Here is a 15,903-nt window from a genome sequence, read left to right on the forward strand (position 1 = left end):
AATTAGCCAGAGCATCAGTGTATGCTTTAATCAAAATAATTGGCCTGACTCTCGAGGGAGTGAGTGTGTGAGGGAGAGAGAGAGAGAGAGAGAAAGATACAGAGAGAGAGAGATAGGGTGCAGACTGGACCTGTCTGTCTGGGCGAATAACTGCACAGGAGTTTGCCTAACCCCCCCCCCCCCCCCCCCCCCCCACACGCGCTCTCAGAGGCTTTCATGGATAAGGGGACGGATGCGCTACCCTGCCATGTAATCAGTTTTCTGCATGTCACACGGCAGATTTTAACTGAGAGTGGTGGCAGAACAAGGGTAGTGTCAGTGTGTGTGTGTGTGTGTGTGTGTGTGTGTGTGTGTGTCTGCAGTGTGAGTGTACATCATACTCCATACTCATCTACCTACCTTTTAGTTGTGTTGAGTTTTGGGTTCTGTAAGTATGGGTTCTGCAAGAAACTAAGTGAGGTTGAGTTGGTGCATGTGTTTGTGTGTGTATATGTGTGTGTGTGTCTGTCTGTTTGTTTGTGCATGTCTGTGTGTAAGAAAGTGTGAGAGTCATCATTTATGGTCAATCAGAGGAGTTAAGGACTGTGGTCAGAGGAGTTAAGGATGTCTATGCATTGAAAACTGCTAGGGGGTCTTCATAGTTCGTTGCATCTTTGACTTGATGATCTTTTGAGTGTGGCCTAAAGTCCTACTCAGTTGGTGCCAGGGCCGGAGTGGGGTCACTTTTCAGCCCGGAAGTTTCAGGCCCAAGACCAGCCCACTTTTACATGGTGGTGGAAATTGGATAAATTAAGCAACAGTTCAGTTCTTACTATCTTGTAGTTTCTATTAGTACCATGGTTCAACAAATGTGTAAAGGTTATATAATAATTTACTTAAACTGAGAAGGTAACAAAAAATATTCCACAAAGATAGGTTGATAAGTTAACAAAAACAGAAAGAAATAAAGCATTTGAAATGTATTCCACTCTTCCCCAAAGATGTCCCAAAGACTAATGTTTACATGTTTTTCAGTGTGGGTAGGCTATCATATTGGTGCTTGGTGATAAGCTAAGGCTAAGGAGTAGGTAAGCTACTCCTTTACACTCACTTCTGAGCAAACAAGGCATATAGGTAGATCTTTCTTACACTAAATCATTTTAATTCATAACCACACAGATCAAGATCTTGGGTTTTGTTATCAATATTTGCATAATATTTGCAAAGTCCATGAATCACAGTGTTGGATGATACAAAAAGGCTAATATTTTAATTCATAAGTTGCCTGCGAATAGGTCGACAATGCTAACGTCCAATATTACCCAATATCTTTATACCATCCATCCTCACTGACACTTATCGCTACGGTAGGGCCAGCCCGGCTATTGGTAGGCCTATCTGAGAAAACTTTTTGGAAAAGACGGGCTATATAGACCCAACCAACTCTTTTTGGGAGGGGAGAACTCCTTCACATGGTAGGCTACAACCCATGCAGTGGCTGCGGTGTCAGGCATAGATTGCGGAACGTGAGTAGCCTACTTTGAGAGAAGATAGACTAACGTGACAAATGTCAATATGTTTTTCCTTGACCGGCCCAAAAGTGAAGCGGCCCACCGGGAATTCTCCCGATTCTCCCGATTACCCACCCTGAGCCTGGTTGGTGCTTTGTGATGAGTGCAGCATTTTTTGGGCAGTTCCAGGATGAATAGTGAGTGTGCATGGCCCTAATTGCTCAGGTAATTACTGTGATTCCTCTCATGGCGGAAGGGGGCCGGGCAGTGGAGCTAATCACCCTCCCCACAGAGTCACAATCACTGCAGCACGTACAACAGAGTGTTTAACAAGAGTGCCAATCTCTCTCACTCTCTCTCTCTCTGTGTGTGTGTGTGTGTGTGTGATAGATTTTTGCACAGAGAAACTACATGTGAGTATTGTGTGTGTGTTAGTGTTAATTTTGTCACCTATTTTTAATTTAGTCTTAGTCTTAGTCTTGTGACGAAATGTCCTTTTTAGTCTTTGTCATATTTAGTCATTCAAATATCATTTTTGTTAGTCAAGTTTTAGTCGACTAAAAGTCTCGTCATTTTAGTCTAGTTTTAGTCATAAGAAAACTAAAGGTATCTTAGTCTTAGTCAGTTTTAGTCAACACATTTTAGTCTTTTTTATAACAAATTATTTCTGATTACCATTTCAGTCAATTGTTTCACACATCTCAATTTTCCAACAATATTGTGTGTCCACAGGGCTACTCGTCTGTTATAATTACTCATTCTGATTTTTTGTCAGTCAGTATGTTTACATGCACAGGTAAGTCGAGTTACAGTTATAGCTCGGCTGGGATTTGACCATAGACAGTAAAAGATTTGACTGGACCACTGTCATATTCGTAGACCAGTGTTTCTCAAAGTGTGGTCCGGGAATCACTGGTGGTCCGCAAGCTATCTCAAGTGGTCCGTGAGCAGACGTGGTAAAATATAATATAGATGAGTTGTTTGCAATATTGAACCAACTTGTATGTAAAAACAGTTCTGCAACACTATCTATGTAAGATATGCCAGTTTAAATCATACAGTATGAATCCACACAATAAGCAAAGTGCAAAGACAATAAGCAAGGTGGTTCAGTGAGTAGGCCTATAGTGTAGACTAATTACAGTATAGGCTACTGTTGAAGTAGGTCTAGGTCTAATCTTTTTTTTTTTTTAGCTAGGGTTAGTTAAGTGGTCCTGAAACTGAAAAAGTTTGAGAAACACTGTCGTAGACCAAAGTATTAATGTTTTACTCCGCCTCGCTAGATGGCGATATGCGCCCAAACACAACACATTCCCCAAACAGACTCTCCATCTTAGCCATAGCTAACTTGCTAGCGAACGTTCCATATTAGCTTACTTGCTAGCAAACTTTGCATCATCAGTCTAACTAGTTAAATAGTTGACATTTTCGTATGGACATTCTGGTGGATGTTAATTTGTATGAGAGAAGCTTCAACTTCTGGGTATGTAGCATTGTGGCATAAAGCTTAGGTAGTTAGTTGGTAACTCTGGCAGAAATCTCCAATGTTCTTGTTCCATGTAGTTTCGTGTTGCAGCCACAGGTTTGCAGCAACAGCACGTAGACTAGCCTACAGGAAAGCTGTTGCGTATGAACTCATTCGGAATATTTTGAAAACGTAACAGCTAGATATTTGTCTTCTCATTTTGTATACGAAAATGAAGAGAGATTTTATCTTAGTTCTTATTTCATGCAAAACATTTTAGTCTCGTCTTTTTTCGTCAACAATAATTCATCTTAAGATAGTCTTAGTCAGTGTTTCAGGACATTACTGCCGTCTCGTCATCGTCTCGTCTTAGTCATGAAAAAAAAGGTCGTTGACGAACATATTTCCTCTCGTCTCGTCTGACGAAATTAACACTAGTGTGTGTGTGTGTGTGTGTGTGTGTGTGTCTGTCAGAAAGAAAAAAATGCTCAAGCTAGGAATGTTCAACCAGAGCTAGTAAATAAGAAAACTTCAAGGGGAACCATTCCCCCCCCCCCCCCCCACACACTGAATCTCATTATACTAGTTTAATCAATTGAGCGTCTAAATCGTTAGATTATAGAAATGTTGCTGTTAAGTGAACTCATACTTACACATAAGGCGAAAAATAAACGAAGAAACGGAAACTACAGAATGGCTATTCCTTGGATTCCAAGGGCATTCAAGGCTTCAAACTGACCTGTCAAACTGACGATGTCTTCAGCAGGTGATTCATGTGGACTTTATAGGATTTGTTTTGAAGTCCAGGGGTGGCAATGTTGGCAATGTAGGATGCCTATAGTTTCGGCATTTGCATTACAAAGCCGGATATCAGTTTCACCTGGGCCGTACAATCTCTTCATGGATCCATGCTTCTTGATCTCCACACCTTCAAACGAGCCAACACCTTAATCTGCAGGAAGCGATATTCAATCTGTTCCATGCAAATCTGCTCTCTTTTCCACTTTTCCAAACTTTTCTCTTCTTTCCATCTTTCCAATTCAAAGTTCTCTCCCGCATCTCTCACATCTCACTTTTCTGTCTCCCCTTCTACATGTAAGCTGGACTCTCTGGTTAATCATCACATCATCATCTTCGGTTCTCTTCTGTCTCTTCTTGACTATTTTCAGGGGCTTGCATTTGGGATTCATCTGACCTTATCTATGGGGTCATGATTCTTCTATTGATGCAATGGATATTGTAAATTGATGGTGAACAACAAGGACATTGATACCAGTGGTAGCAGGAGTACTTGTGACAGTGACTCTAAAATTGGAAGACTAACTCCAACAGTAAATATATCTTGCCAGCAAGTTTATCCCATAGCACATCATCAAGTTAACTACTCGAAGCATTTCATAGCATGACTAAAGTAAATGAAATACCTCTGTCCGTGGTCCTGAAAAGCCAAACACTCAAATCAAAGAGCTTAGTTTAGTTACTACCACCCAAATATATATTTTAAGATCCTTTGTGCCTAGAAAGAGTTCAGGGCAGGATATTTCACTGAGGCCATGAGATACACCTTGTCTGACTATGACCAGGCTGTTTGAGGTAAGAAACTTCTTAAATTTGAAGTCTTTTGGGGGCTTTTGTGTGAAGCATGGCCTCCGACTGAACTTAGTCTTCATGGAGGACAGCTTTAATGTTAAAGAGCCTCTGTAAAAACCTGGCTCACGAGAAACCCAGAACCTCTCAAAGAAAATAAAAAAAAAACTGCCACGAAGCATTATATACATACCGGTAACTAAGGTATTGAATGTTCTCTCCTTTGATTTGTACTTTCCTCTCCTTTGTTTTTGGTCTTGCATTTGTGTGTGACCTTGAGATAATGTTTGTTTGGTTACAACGACATTTTCCGACATTGTCACCAAGCATGGATTTACACATTCACTAGCTCCAAAGAATGTATGAAGATTATGCGATTAAAAATGTTTTAACTTCACATGCGTGTGGTTCTAGGAATCTTGCTACTCTGCGAAAGGAATTACATTCTTGCATGTTCGCAGGTTCACTTCCCATACAAAGTATTTAGGCTGCATAGTTTATCCCCTTGATAATGGCATTTTTAGTTATAATCTTTGATGAAAGACATATGTCTACTGCTGATAATGCACATTTGGTAGGCTGTTCAGTGACAGCATTGCCAGTGGGCTACCGGTATATTATATCTGATGCAAGCCAAAGGATAATTCTGTAGCCTAGGCAGCTAATAATTAAAACTGCTTCATGTGTCGACGATTATGAATGTCAAATCAACTGTGTGCTACACAGATTAAATACTAGGCATAAATTGAATTGAAAGCCATTGCATTTCAGATATTTTTATTTCAAACACTTTGGGACTTATGGGAGACAATAGGCTATTATGTTGATACTAATTTATTTTATGACCACCTACACCTAGACAATAATTTGGAGTGAACTCTTTTAATCTAAGAACGTAAGCTATAGATAGTTTGAATATCCATATGCATATCCATAAGTTGTTTTGAGTTTACTATTTATTCATTCACTCGTTTTGTTCAAGCATAGACTGTATAGTCTATGTGTTCAAGAGTGAAGCCAATCAAACTCGCAATTGATTTCAAACCATTCGCATTGTTGTTTTAAATGTATGCTTTCATTATTCTCTAATTTCTGTAGGCAAACTATTTTTTTCTCTCAATGTTAAATTTGATGACTTTCGATGAAAATCCTGTAGATGGTGCTTGCCAAATCGAACAGAAATCGTCTAGTATTGTCTTAATTTTACGACATATATCCTCTTTTCGTCAATCTACTACAATCTACGAGCAGAGATGAAGGTGACTTAAACCTCGCTTGAATAAACAAGGCCAAGATGCCGCTAACTTGAGTTAATGGAACGGCTTCAGCCCCAAGTGAAAGTCTACGCTAGTTCAAGCCAGGTTATTTCTGTTAAGCACCGCCTTCATTAGCGAGGTTGATAAAATATCCCCCAGGCTAGTTCTATGGCATAAATTCCCACCAAGCTGGGATTCACGTAAACCAAACTTATGGAATGTAACTCTCACTAAAATGAGCAAGATTTATCTAAATAAGCCAGGTTTGGCCTTTAGTGAGGCTGATGGAATACTCTCCAGGGAAGTAGCTCAACCCTCCCTTTACTACAGAGAAACTCCACATAGGGTTTTGTTCTTGTCTGGGGGACAGGCTGCACCAACTTTGTTTGTTTACAGTTTTCGGAGCCTGGGTTGCCTACAGAGACTTTTTTTATTTTTTTCCTACTGATAGAATGGGCAGCTAGCAGGTCATGAGGAGATGATTGCTAAATGTGACAAAGAACGTTATGGCTTGAAATCTTGATTGCACCTTTAAAAGATGAGAGTTTTCCTCTTTATCGCTAGCATTTTCTAGCCTGGCCATGATCTACATTTCCTTTCAGAGAGATACTAGTCTGGAACACCATATATAGTTCACTAACGTTTCCGTTAGTCTGGAAATTACCTGCCCAATCAGCGATGAGAGGAGATGGTGCTATAGATTTGAAACCGAGGATTGCTGGTAAACTGTAGTAGTAACGCCTGCAAACATCAAACATTGCAGTTATAAAGAATGTGTACATTTATTTACAGCAAAGGTAGGCTTACATAGATTGTTTCCTGATTTCTGTCAGTTTGTAGAGTTTAGGCCAAGTGAAGTAATGTCAGGAATGCCTGATCAATGTGATTGGTTAGGTTAGACCAATGATATCAGAGTTAAGCTATGTCTATGCCCAATACTCAGATGACATGATCCCTATTGAGAAGAGAAGGGTCAGTTCAAGCGCATCTGGAAACACATTCAAATCATTTTGCCATTCCTGCAGAAAAAGAGCTCAGAATGAAGATAATGAATGTGCAAGTCAATTTGTGGAGCCAGTTCTTTCCAATAAGATCTGGTAAACATAAAGGTTGTTGATTCTTGCTACTCAATTACTGACGGCTTTGAGACACTTTAATATGGTTCATGATATTCACACACTTTCAAAGGTGAGACTAACTGCAATGAAGTGTACCAGTATATTGTAATGATGGAATGCTGGAATAATAAACTCTGGTGACCTGCCAAGTGCATTACCTTGCAGTTTCCCCTCAACATAAACCAGATGAATACTAGAATACCTTGGATATCTTTCTTTCTTTCTGAAAAGTTCTCATTTGCCTTCATTCAATAAAAAGGTGCAAACATCATATCATAGCATCTCTGAAAGGTTCGCTGAACCCACACCCAAAGTCTCTATCCCCAAGTCTTTACTTGTGGGTGTCAAAGTCTTATTAAGTAGATATTAAGTAGATATAAATAAACATGTCTATGATATGCATGTCTCAGAAATGAGCGTAGTCACTCTCAGGGTCACTTTACAGTCAATTGTTCTTGTTCATCTCCATCTCTTCATCCAAGCATGCATGTTGCACTGTGTGCACGTCTATTTCAGCAATGCACCTTTATGACACAGAGGTTTTTTTTGTACTACTTAGATTCTATTGCTAAACACATAATGAAGTATTACAGTAACTGACTAATTATTCATGCTTCAAAAGGCAAATGTACAGTTTGGCCGAATCAAAAATATCCTCTATGTTCCACTCATTTGTTTATTATGATCCAAACCAGTCAGGGGAATTGGGAGAATTCCTGGGTCGCCAGTAACATTTTGAGGCCGGCCTTATTACTGTGAGCTTTAAAAAGGGCATGATAACGCTGTTAGTATAAATTCTTTGCTTTTGCCCTCCAGCAGCCTGGACTGTGCGATAGCTGCCCGTCACTCTAACTCCCTGCGGTCCCTCCCCACAGCCCTGGTAATAACGTGGGAACAACTATGACCTGACATGCAGGAATGAGATGTGTATGAGATGGTTGCAGACTACTGAGGATTTCAAATGAGAGTACGCAACATGTTTTAAGTTGTTAAGCCGTGGCCCACTGTTAGCACTCTGGACTTGTAACCGGAGGGTTGCCAGTTCGAGCCCCGACCAGTGGGCCGCGGCTGAAGTGCCCTTGAGCAAGGCACCTAACCCCTCACTGCTCCCCGAGCGCCGCTGTTAAAAGCAGGCAGCTCACTGCGCCGAGATTAGTGTGTGCTTCACCTCACCTGTGTGTTCACTGTGTGCAGTGTGTTTCACTAATTCACCGATTGGGTTAAATGCAGAGACCATACTGTACTTAAGTGGCCCCCTAAAATAAGAATCTACTGGACAGTGATGTGAGAATGGGAATTCCGTTAGGAGGTGTGAAATAATCTCCAGTCACCTCTTCTTCAGCTACTGTCATCAGTGAATTGTACATGTTGCTCTTACTAATAGTGCATTCATTTAATGCGGCTGGGAAGTGGGAAGGCTCCCACTACTAAACTCCCCACTTCTGAAGCGTGAGCGTTCATTATGTTGAGTGACATCAAAACATTCTCCTGGGAGCTCTCCCAAACCCCCCATTCAAACTGGGAAGTCCCCAGTTCAGGTTTGACGTACCCCTCTAAACTCTAGAATTCTACCACTTTCCAGTTGCTCATGAATGCACCAGAATTCTACACAGGCTCAAAGTGTTTATACTGCATACGGGTCAGTCAGGAGCCAATCACAGTGGTATCACTTTTAGCACATTGACGATGGCAAATCTGGCTCCACATGAAATGCAGGTATTTACCGTTTTTAACCCTAAGTACATAGGTTATGTGACATGACATAGCTCACGTGTCAGTATATTCAACTTTGTGGGATTCAAATAAGATGTGCAGTTTACCAATAGACACGTTTTGCCATGGCAGGAGATCATATGGTTATTGTTCACTTTTTGCTACCCCCTCAGATAGGAATTCTCCACGAGCCACCATCAGATGGAACAACCATCATCCTTTTTGTCTTCTCCTGGGTAATTACTTTCTGTCACTTTTCACACCTTCGCTCACCTATTTTGTCTGAGGAAGGCTGCCATTGAGAAGTCATACAAATGGTTCCCAGGGTTTTCTGTTCATCTGTGTGTGTGAAAGAGACAGAAAGAGTGTGTGTGTGTGTGTGTGTGTGTGTGTGTGTGTGTGTGTGTGTGTGTGTATGTGTGTGTGTGTGTGTGTGTGTGTGTGTGTGTGTAACTAGAGCACTATGAGGAGGAATGATGTGTCCCGAGATGAGAACACCAGACACACACGTGCGTGGACATTGGTCTCACCTAGAGCCTGGCTTAGAGTAAAACACACACACACACACAGATAGACACACACACACACATACCCACGTACACACATCGTGCTCATGTGCATTCTTGAGTACGGCAGGTGAAGCTGCACATAAACCACAAGGTCCCGGAAGTCTTGTTAATTGCTGAACAATTTGTACATTCATGTGAGATACAACATCAACACACTCCGGTTTCAAGTGTTTGATTTTAATATTCAAGCTCATGTTGCCAGGGGCTGTGCTGGGAAGAGAAGACAAAAATGCACACAAGTAAATGTACTCTCTCTCTCACACACACACACATGTGCACAGATACACACACACAGACACACACACACACACACATATGTGCACACATACAGTAAACACACATACACACACACACTTCTTCACACACACACACGTGCACACACTGTTCTTCCCCGTGCTCTGCGATGGACTGTCATCGCCTAGTGCCATGACATGGTTCCTCCTGAGAAGGACTAGATTGATCAAAGTAGCGTAACCGCTCACATTCCCCATGTTTATGCCAGCGATGCCAGGGCAAATGGAAGAGTGCTTGCTCAGGTGGATGCTGCCATCGCTAGGCTTTTGGAGCAACCTTTGGAGCAGCCCGTAAGCAAGACGAAACCTCCTCATGGCAGGAACAGTTACATTCTGAATCATTGTCTTGTTGTCCATGAACAGCCATAATTCTGCAGTCATGCTTCTGAATGTGTGTGTGTGTGTGTGTGTGTGTGTGTGTGTGTGCGCGTGTGTGACAATGTTGTGTATTTCAAATCCACTTTTCATTCTAAGCCCCTGCCACAAAAGATCATTACTTCACTGTGAATGCTGCTAGTATTATTATCCAATGTGAACCAAGAACCATACCAAGCTATCCACACGCTTTGCATGAGGTTGGAATGATTCACAACTTCCAAGAAGTAAAAATCAGGCATTTCATCATCTCAGACTGCTGCAGCCGCTGCTGAAGAGCTGGTAGCGCCCAAGGCAGCGTGGGTAATTGGGAGATGTGAATTGGAAAAGAAGGGAAGAGAGGAGCTGACAGAAACAAGAAAAAAAAAGCAATGAAAGGCCACTGTGGGCCCGTGGAGTGTCGTTCACCGAGGTGCAGTGCTTCAAAGAGGCGCATTAACAGATTAAATTGACTGTCATTCTTTTTTCTTCCCTGCCTCCTGGTATTAGACAATTACCACAAAACATTTTGATCAAACATTTGATTTGGAAAGCAACCCGGGAAATCACTAAAAATGAAATAAGCAGAGGACTCAAGACCCCAGGGCATTCCCAGGATTTATTTGCAAATGATTGACAAACAAGCAACAGCCCCAAACTATGTCCTAATGATTATAATCAAAGATATCAAACAATTTGCTCATTTTCTTTTACAAAATTAAGAAATGATCACAGCTGATTGTTAAAAGCGCACTGTGATGTTTTTCACTTCAAAGTCATTAGTGATATGGGCCAACTTCCCTAGACTTGCATAGCTGCTTTTCTTGCACTGCAGTACTTTTGCTGCGTTTTATTACAGTACACTACTCCTGTAATCATTGCTTTGCAACAAGTAAGACCAAGAAGCATTTTAAAACACCTAACTTCAGCTCTCTGTGTTACTTTTGAATAATTGGCTAAGCCTCTGGGGCCGGTTGCACCAACATGGCTTACGCCTGGTCTTAAGCTATGCCGGTCTCAACCTGATAGATACCCCAGTTGCACCATCTAGGCTTAAAGGAAAAATTCAGCGATTTTTCACATATCTCCGTGTCTTGAGGTCACCGAGTACTGTCAATACAAAAAAAAAAAACCCAGAAAACAATCTGTTTTACCTAGCGAGTAGTTTCAACAGCTAAAGTAGCCAGGCAGCTACAGTGCTACACTCTAGGGCAGGGGTATTCAGTTAATCTTCAGCGAGGTCCAGTTACGGAAAATTTCCTCAAGCAAAGGTCCGGAGCATCATGATGTTTAACGTGCGTGTTTAGGCTATGTATATGTATGTATGTATAATATTAGGATGGATTGATGGAGCCTAGTTGTAGATAGATAGATAGATAGATAGATAGATAGATAGATAGATAGATACTTACTTCTTGATCCCCAAGGGGAAATTCAAGAAATAGAAGATTGTAGGCCTAGGCCTAATGTTTAATGTGAAATAAAAATAAGTAGCCTAAAAGGCAACATTCAAAATGAGGAGAAATAAGGCAAGATAAGAGTAGCCTAATTGGGGAGAAAAACTGAGTAGCCTTGAAAAATAAAATAAAATTTGAGCTGAGACATGGATATTCCACAGCTGGTTTCTTGAACCCATTAATAAGCAAGTTTAATTAAATTTTTTTAGTTTTATTTATGTTGACCCGAAATCCTGGAAACCCAGGAATATCACGTTGTTGGGCAGTGAATGCATGTAGGCTTAACTAGATTGTGGTGGATCAATCATATTGCCTTCTTAAATCGTAAAATATTCTGTAGTCTGTTGAATGGGCCTAGCCTACCCTATGCTTGCTCAAAATATATGCTTTGTCTAGTAGAGGTGCTTCAAATTGGTGCTTAAAATCACCTGTCTCAGAATATATAGAAGAGGTCCAGGGCAATTCCGTGCAAAACTGTCACATCCATATTTAGTTGGCGTTATGGACGTGACAGTTTTGCGTGGTATTGCCCCCGTATCGTTATATAAAGCTCTGTTCTCGCTGTCTATCTTTCTCCTCTTTGAGCAATCGATGATTTGAAAATAACTTACTTATCGTTAACTTAGATATCCATCTGATTGTTTCTCGTCCCGTCTCCTCTTCTCGCTCGTTTCAGGCTATCAGTCTCTTCTCCATAGTAGGCTACTTTACTCACTGACTCGACTTTATCAGAATTCACAGATTTCACTGGCTGAGTAGCAGCAAGCGAAATGATGGTTCCTGAAGCTCCTGAAGTAAATGCTGTTATCCTAACCAACGAAACATTTAGCGCAGCTTTGAAATCTTATGTGAAAATCTAAATTAGGCTATTATGGTCTGGGTCCGGATAGGATCACGTCACGGTCCGGACTCGGACCGCGGTCCGCCATTTGGTGATGGCTGCTTTAGGGGCATGTCTGTGAGCCCCCATAGAGTGTAGGGCTGTAGCTGTCTGGCTGCTTTGGAACTAGCAATTCGAACTATAGGTAAAAACGATTGTTTTTGTTTTTTCCCGTACCAGCACTCGGTAACCTTGAGAAACGGAGATCTGTGTAAAAAAATCGCCGGATTTCTCCTTTAAGCCTTCCTTCTGCTAAAGACCTGAAATGTGTGTGTTTACAATGTGTTCATTGCCTGGAACAGTTTATGCTTGAGTTCACACCCGACAGCGTCTTCAATCAGAACTAGGGACTGTGCCTTTAATCCATGAACATTCAGTTTTGTTTAAGGTTTTCTAACAGTAACATCTGTACCATTCATATACTGACACTCACTCTCTCTCTCTCTCCCTGCCTCTTTATTTCTCTCTCTACTTGCCTCTCTCTTTCTCTCGAGCGCTCTGTCCAGGGTTGAAGGAATGGCCAGGCTGTGATAAGTGCTCTGCTGAATAATTGGACTTTAATTCCTCTGCTATCTTTGAAGAGTGCGATAGCGGCGTGCTGTATAGTCACCTGTTCGCTCCCTGCTGTAGCAGTACTGGAGTGGTGACATATCGCAGCTGTGCAAGCCGGGCTGATGGAGAAAAGGCGCACACACACTCACACACACACTCACTTTTAAAAATGTTAAGACTTTGACGATGAGATAAACAAATGTATTACTGTGGGAAAATGTTTTTACACAGTGAGACTGCTTCACATCTAGAGTCTGTAAATACAAATCATTCAAACTCAATTCCACTCCACCGAAAACAAAATGCACCATGGGAAGCCACCTATAACAGCATGCAAAGCTGAAAACACTTAAATGGCGGACAAAGTGCAAAGTTGATCAACAAGCAATATTCCTCAGCTTACCCTGGCCACCACATCAGATAGGATTACAGCGGTGATGAGGGAGCAGCACTCATCTATCCTTAGATCAATCAAACACTGTCAATTAGCCTGTGGCCATGAAGGTTATGCTATCTGTGGTCAGAATATTTATGTGGATGTTCTACTGGATGGGGTTGCATGTGTATTGGTCAGATATGTTTCTGATGAGTAAATGTTGAGCATGAGAGAGGTTTGGGTATTATTGTAAGACAGTATATTGTAAGAGATCTTACCTCAAGTATTATTTCTTGTCAAAAAATACATAAATATCTTAAAGCATTGTTGACATGAAGTGCATATCATGTCATTAAGATGTATAAAACAGCATATAAATATGAATATAAGGGCACAAGTCCAGGCTGAAGAGCTATTTAAAGGGTGAGGATGACAGAATTGTCTCCATATCTCAAATGAAATAGGAGCGCACCAGTAATAATATAATGAGTGCCTAAGGCTTCAGGCTAAGGAATAGTTGCTGGGGCACATCTATGTCATGTGCGGTTATTCCACATTTAAAGGAGAATTCCGGTGTGATATTGACCTAAAGTGTGTTGAAACATGATACCGAGTGTGAACGTATGTCTCATAGCCCACCTCGGCTTGTCCCCTGCACTCCAAAATCTGGCGCTAGTTAGCCGATGCTACCAACAGCTTTTTCAATGGTGGTGCAGGGGACAAGCCGAGATGGGCTATGAGACATACGTTCACACTCGGAATCATGTTTCAACACACTTTAGGTCAATATCACACCGGAATTCTCCATTAATAAAGACTCACAGTGACATGGGTGTCACAAACTAATTCAATGCCCTGAACACTGGAGGGATTTCCCCTCATGTGTCAGGATCTGGCCTGGACTGTTGATTTTGTGCCACCGTGGTGGCCATTTTGTGTATTGCCCTGTGTTTGTTTTTGCCTGTTCCCCATGTGCTTTGTGTTACCTGCCTGTCATCTGTCTTTGTCTCCGCCCCATCTCCTTACTTGGTCTGTGCTTCCTGTCTTGTTAGTTTTCCCTCCATTTCTGCCTCACCTGTTCCCTGTTATTGTCTCGTTGGTTTCGTCCAGTCCTCTGTCTTTCTGTTAATTGGTATGTGTATTTCTACCCTCCTGTTTCTGTTCTTTTGTCGGATTGTCTCTCTGTGTTGACTAACAAAGGCGCGTGCGTGCGTGCGTGCGTGCGTGCGTGCGTGCGTGCGTGCGTGCGTGCGTGCGTGCGTGCGTGCGTGCGTGCGTGCGTGCGTGCGTGCTAAAATAAATAAATAAATTGTGTTTGTCAATAATTCTGCCTGGTGGAGTCTTGCGCTTGGGTCCTATCCGCCTACCCTGACATCATGTCTCCCATGGTTTTCATTTTAGAAAAGAAAAATAGATGGCTTGTAGGGATGGGCAGAACGAGGCTTTGTGAAACAACGAAACGTTCGAAGCAATTGTGCCGGAATGTGTCGAGGTTTCGAAACAATCCGACACACGTAACTCCATGGTGACATCTAGTGGCCAGTTTTGATAACATTACATTTTGACCGTGAAGCACAACTGCTTCAGACGAAGAATATAAATAGCCAACATGGAACGCAAGATTTCGTGGTTCAGTGGTTAACACACTTGCATTTGGCCGGAGCGGCCGGTGTTCGACTCCCTGCTGGTGCTTAGAAATTTCAGACTAGTATATGCGTTCAGTAACTAGAACATTTTTATATCTGCCAGTTAGATGTTTTGTTATTTCAGTTTCATAGTACATTATCCTTTGGAATATGCTGGAGAGGAAAATGCTACAATGGTTTTAAAATGTAGGCTATGCTTATGGCCCAGGGTTTTTTTTTGGAACATGTTGTAGGGAAATAAAGGATACATGTGAAGCAGGTTAGACTAATCAGGTACAACATGGGAAAAATAAACAACACATTTTTTGTATGTCAACATACATTTTTATTATAACAGTTGTTCTGCCGTCTTGGCATTGGTTGGCAGTGGTTTGGATAAACCACTCTCCTCTCCTGCCAGTATTTCAAAGGGTCAGCTGTTCTTGAAATAAAGGCATCAGTCATATATTTTTTTAACTTCTGCTACTATCTAAATATTAACGTCACTAGACTATATCTATCTAAACTATCGCTCACTGTCTGTCTAGCCTGTCAATTAATCTATATCACTAACCTATCAATCACAAGTGCACTATAAATCGCTATATCTTTATATGCCTCTATGTCGCTATATCTCTCAAAATCTCTCTCCTCACAAAAAACCCACAAAGATAGGATGTGTTTGAATGACTTTTAAGCATTCTGGGACTTTGTAATTTAGATCAAACAGGTGTTTAGGCCACTCGGGTAATTGGCTCGCGCAGCAAGTGTGCCACCTGTCCAAACCAAATTGAAACACCACGAAGCCTCACTAAGCCATGGTCACGTGACATGGGCGTTTTGAACCACACTTCGAAACACTGTTCGAAACACTTGCGTTTCGGAAGCTCGACACTGTTTCGAAACGTCAGCTTCGAGCGTCACATCCCTAATGGCTTGTAGGATCTCTTGGGTTAAGTTGTTAAAGGAGTGAGAAAAGACTATGGAGGAGAGAAGGAGAAAGAGAGAGAAGACAAAACACACAATGCACTCAGCCCAACTTTGCCCAACCAGTGCTCAGTAATTGTAGCCTAGAAATCTAGACGCACCCTAGCGGCAGCTCGTCAGGCTACAGTAACTTTGCAAGTCACTTTGAATGCAAAGCATTTTGTGTTGATGTTAGAAGAAT

The sequence above is a fragment of the Alosa sapidissima genome, chromosome 16 (assembly GCF_018492685.1).
Source record: "Alosa sapidissima isolate fAloSap1 chromosome 16, fAloSap1.pri, whole genome shotgun sequence".
In the NCBI taxonomy this organism is placed as follows: domain Eukaryota; kingdom Metazoa; phylum Chordata; class Actinopteri; order Clupeiformes; family Clupeidae; genus Alosa; species Alosa sapidissima.